The sequence below is a fragment of the Rutidosis leptorrhynchoides genome, chromosome 5 (genome assembly GCF_046630445.1).
Source record: "Rutidosis leptorrhynchoides isolate AG116_Rl617_1_P2 chromosome 5, CSIRO_AGI_Rlap_v1, whole genome shotgun sequence".
Taxonomy (NCBI): Eukaryota; Viridiplantae; Streptophyta; class Magnoliopsida; order Asterales; family Asteraceae; genus Rutidosis; species Rutidosis leptorrhynchoides.
In genome coordinates this window covers 441492482-441498250 of record NC_092337.1, presented here as the reverse complement: position 1 = coordinate 441498250, position 5769 = coordinate 441492482, and positions in this window count along the sequence as shown.

The window sequence follows — 5769 nt, the reverse complement described above, 5'->3', positions numbered from 1 at the left end:
ATATTTTGGAATCAACCTCAACCCTGTATAGCTAACTCCAACATTCACATATAGAGTTTCTATGGTTGTTCCGAAATATATATAGATGTGTCGACATGATAGGTCGAAACATTGTATACGTGTCTATGGTATCTCAAGATTACATAATATACAATACAAGTTGATTAAGTTATGGTTGGAATAGATTTGTTACCAATTTTCACGTAGCTAAAATGAGAAAAATTATCCAATCTTGTTTTACCCATAACTTCTTCATTTTAAATCCGTTTTGAGTGAATAAAATTGCTATGGTTTCATATTGAACTCTATTTTATGAATCTAAACAGAAAAAATATAGGTTTATAGTTGGAAAAATAAGTTACAAGTCGTTTTTGTAAAGGTAGTCATTTCAGTCGAAAGAACGACGTCTAGATGACCATTTTAGAAAACATACTTCCACTTTGAGTTTAACCATAATTTTTGAATATAGTTTCATGTTCATAATAAAAATCATTTTCTCAGAATAACAACTTTTAAATCAAAGTTTATCATAGTTTTTAATTAACTAACCCAAAACAGCCCGCGGTGTTACTACGACGGCGTAAATCCGGTTTTTCGGTGTTTTTCGTGTTTCCAGGTTTTAAATCATTAAGTTAGCATATCATATAGATATAGAACATATGTTTAGTTGATTTTAAAAGTCAAGTTAGAAGGATTAACTTTTGTTTGCGAACAAGTTTAGAATTAACTAAACTATGTTCTAGTGATTACAAGTTTAAACCTTCGAATAAGATAGATTTATATGTATGAATCGAATGATGTTATGGACATCATTACTACCTTAAGTTCCTTGGATAAACCTACTGGAAAAGAGAAAAATGGATCTAGCTTCAACGGATCCTTGGATGGCTCGAAGTTCTTGAAGCAGAATCATGACACGAAAACAAGTTCAAGTAAGATCATCACTTGAAATAAGATTGTTATAGTTATAGAAATTGAACCAAAGTTTGAATATGATTATTACCTTGTATTAGAATGATAACCTACTGTAAGAAACAAATATTTCTTGAGGTTGGATGATCACCTTACAAGATTGGAAGTGAGCTAGCAAACTTGAAAGTATTCTTGATTTTATGAAACTAGAACTTTTGGAATTTATGAAGAACACTTAGAACTTGAAGATAGAACTTGAGAGAGATCAATTAGATGAAGAAAATTTAAGAATGAAAGTGTTTGTAGGTGTTTTTGGTCGTTGGTGTATGGATTAGATATAAAGGATATGTAATTTTGTTTTCATGTAAATAAGTCATGAATGATTACTCATATTTTTGTAATTTTATGAGATATTTCATGCTAGTTGCCAAATGATGGTTCCCACATGTGTTAGGTGACTCACATGGGCTGCTAAGAGCTGATAATTGGAGTGTATATACCAATAGTACATACATCTAAAAGCTGTGTATTGTACGAGTACGAATACGGGTGCATACGAGTAGAATTGTTGATGAAACTGAACGAGGATGTAATTGTAAGCATTTTTGTTAAGTAGAAGTATTTTGATAAGTGTATTGAAGTCTTTAAAAAGTTTATAAATACATATTAAAACACTACATGTATATACATTTTAACTGATTCGTTAAGTCATCGTTAGTCGTTACATGTAAATGTTGTTTTGAAACCTTTAGGTTAACGATCTTGTTGAATGTTGTTAACCCATTGTTTATTATAACAAATGAGATGTTAAATTGTTATATTATCATGATATTATGATATATAATATATCTTAGTATGATGTATATACAGTTAAATGTCGTTACAACGATAATCGTTACATATATGTCTCGTTTCGAAATCATTAAGTTAGTAGTCTTATTTTTACATATGTATTTCATTGTTAATACACTTAATAATATATTTAATTATCATTTAACATAATTAACCAAGTGTATCAATATCTTAATATGATTCATATGTACCTAGTAAGACGTTGTTATAACGATAATCGTTATATATATCGTTTTCGAGTTTCTTAAATTAATAGTCTCATTTTTATGTATATAACTCATTGTTAAAATACCTAATGAGATACATACTTAAAATAAAAACATGTTAACTATATATATAACCATATATATGTCATCGTATAGTTTTTACAAGTTTTAACGTTCGTGAATCACCCGTCAACTTGGGTGGTTAATTGTCTATATGAAACATATTTCAATTAATCAAGTCTTAACAAGTTTGATTGCTTAACATGTTGGAAACATTTAATCATGTAAATATCAATCTCAATTAATATATATAAACATGGAAAAGTTCGGGTCACTACAGTACCTACCCGTTAAATAAATTTCGTCCCGAAATTTTAAGCTGTTGAAGGTGTTGATGAATCTTCTGGAAATAGATGCGGGTATTTCTTCTTCATCTGATCTTCATGCTCCCAGGTGAACTCGGGTCCTCTACGAGCATTCCATCGAACCTTAACAATTGGTATCTTGTTTTGCTTAAGTCTTTTAACCTCACGATCCATTATTTCGACGGGTTCTTCGATGAATTGAAGTTTTTCGTTGATTTGGATTTCATCTAACGGAATAGTGAGATCTTCTTTAGCAAAACATTTCTTCAAATTTGAGACGTGGAAAGTGTTATGTACAGCCGCGAGTTGTTGAGGTAACTCAAGTCGGTAAGCTACTGGTCCGACACGATCAATAATCTTGAATGGTCCAATATACCTTGGATTTAATTTCCCTCGTTTACCAAATCGAACAACGCCTTTCCAAGGTGCAACTTTAAGCATGACCATCTCTCCAATTTCAAATTCTATATCTTTTCTTTTAATGTCAGCGTAGCTCTTTTGTCGACTTTGGGCGATTTTCAACCGTTGTTGAATTTGGATGATCTTCTCGGTAGTTTCTTGTATAATCTCCGGACCCGTAATCTGTCTATCCCCCACTTCACTCCAACAAATCGGAGACATGCACTTTCTACCATAAAGTGCTTCAAACGGCGCCATCTCAATGCTTGAATGGTAGCTGTTGTTGTAGGAAAATTCTGCTAACGGTAGATGTTGATCCCAACTGTTTCCGAAATCAATAACACATGCTCGTAGCATGTCTTCAAGCGTTTGTATCGTCCTTTCGCTCTGCCCATCAGTTTGTGGATGATAGGCAGTACTCATGTCTAGACGAGTTCCTAATGCTTGCTGTAATGTCTGCCAGAATCTTGAAATAAATCTGCCATCCCTATCAGAGATAATAGAGATTGGTATTCCATGTCTGGAGATGACTTCCTTCAAATACAGTCGTGCTAACTTCTCCATCTTGTCATCTTCTCTTATTGGCAGGAAGTGTGCTGATTTGGTGAGACGATCAACTATTACCTAAATAGTATCAAAACCACTTGCAGTCCTTGGCAATTTAGTGATGAAATCCATGGTAATGTTTTCCCATTTCCATTCCGGGATTTCGGGTTGTTGAAGTAGACCTGATGGTTTCTGATGCTCAGCTTTGACCTTAGAACACGTCAAACATTCTCCTACGTATTTAGCAACATCGGCTTTCATACCCGGCCACCAAAAATGTTTCTTGAGATCCTTGTACATCTTCCCCGTTCCAGGATGTATTGAGTATCTGGTTTTATGAGATTCTCTAAGTACCATTTCTCTCATATCTCCAAATTTTGGTACCCAAATCCTTTCAGCCCTATACCGGGTTCCGTCTTTCCGAATATTAAGATGCTTCTCCGATCCTTTGGGTATTTCATCCTTTAAATTTCCCTCTTTTAAAACTCCTTGTTGCTCCTCCTTTATTTGAGTAGTAAGGTTATTATGAATCATTATATTCATAGATTTTACTCGAGTGGGTTCTCTGTCCTTCCTGCTCAAGGCATCGGCTACCACATTTGCCTTCCCCGGGTGGTTAACGAATCTCAAAGTCGTAATCATTCAATAATTCAATCCACCTACGCTGTCTCATATTTAGTTTTTTCTGATTAAATATGTGTTGAAGACTTTTGTGGTCGGTATATATAATACTTTTGACCCCATATAAGTAGTGCCTCCAAGTCTTTAATGCAAAAACAACTGCACCTAATTCCAAATCATGCGTCGTATAATTTTGTTCGTGAATCTTCAATTGTCTAGACGCATAAGCAATCACCTTCGTTCGTTGCATTAATACACAACCGAGACCTTGCTTTGATGCGTCACAATAAATCACAAAATCATCATTCCCTTCAGGCAATGACAATATAGGTGCCGTAGTTAGCTTTTTCTTCAATAACTGAAAGGCTTTCTCTTGTTCATCATTCCATTCAAATTTCTTCCCTTTATGCGTTAATGCAGTCAAGGGTTTTGCTATTCTGGAAAAGTCTTGGATGAACCTTCTGTAGTAACCAGCTAGTCCTAAAAACTGGCGTATGTGTTTCGGAGTTTTCGGGGTTTCCCACTTTTCAACAGTTTCTATCTTTCCCGGATCCACCTTAATACCTTCTTTGTTCACTATGTGACCGAGGAATTGAACTTCTTCCAACCAAAATGCACACTTTGAAAACTTAGCGTACAATTCTTCCTTCCTCAATACTTCTAACACCTTTCTCAAATGTTCACCGTGTTCTTGGTCATTCTTTGAGTAAATAAGTATGTCATCAATGAAAACAATGACAAACTTGTCAAGGTATGGTCCACACACTCGGTTCATAAGGTCCATGAACACAGCTGGTGCATTAGTTAAACCAAACGGCATGACCATAAACTCGTAATGACCGTAACGTGTTCTGAAAGCAGTCTTTGGAATATCATCTTCTTTCACCCGCATTTGATGATACCCGGAACGTAAGTCAATCTTTGAATAAACAGACGAGCCTTGTAGTTGATCAAATAAGTCATCGATTCTCGGTAGTGGGTAGCGGTTCTTGATGGTAAGTTTGTTCAACTCTCGGTAGTCGATACACAACCTGAATGTACCATCTTTCTTCTTGACAAACAAAACAGGAGCTCCCCACGGTGATGTGCTTGGTCGAATGAAACCACGTTCTAAAAGTTCTTGTAATTGGCTTTGCAGTTCTTTCATCTCGCTGGGTGCGAGTCTGTAAGGAGCACGAGCTATTGGTGCAGCTCCTGGTACAAGATCTATTTGAAATTCAAATGATCGATGTGGGGGTAATCCCGGTAATTCTTTCGGAAATACATCGGGAAATTCTTTTGCAATGGGAACATCATTGATGCTCTTTTCTTCAGTTTGTACTTTATCGACGTGTGCTAGAACAGCATAGCAACCTTTTCTTATTAGTTTTTGTGCCTTCAAATTACTAATAAGATGTAGCTTCGTGTTGCCCTTTTCTCCGTACACCATTAAGGGTTTTCCTTTTTCTCGTATAATGCGAATTGCATTTTTGTAACAAAAGATCTCTGCTTTCACTTCTTTCAACCAGTCCATACCGATTATCACATCAAAACTCCCTAACTCTACTGGTATCAAATCAATCTTAAATGTTTCGCTAACCAGTTTAATTTCTCGATTCCGACATATATTATCTGCTGAAATTAATTTACCATTTGCTAATTCGAGTAAAAATTTACTATCCAAAGGTGTCAATGGACAACTTAATTTAGTACAAAAATCTCTACTCATATAGCTTCTATCCGCACCCGAATCAAATAAAACGTAAGCAGATTTATTGTCAATAAGAAACGTACCCGTAACAAGCTCCGCGTCTTCCTGTGCCTCTGCCGCATTAATATTGAAAACTCTTCCGCGGCCTTGTCCATTCGTGTTCTCCTGGTTCGGGCAA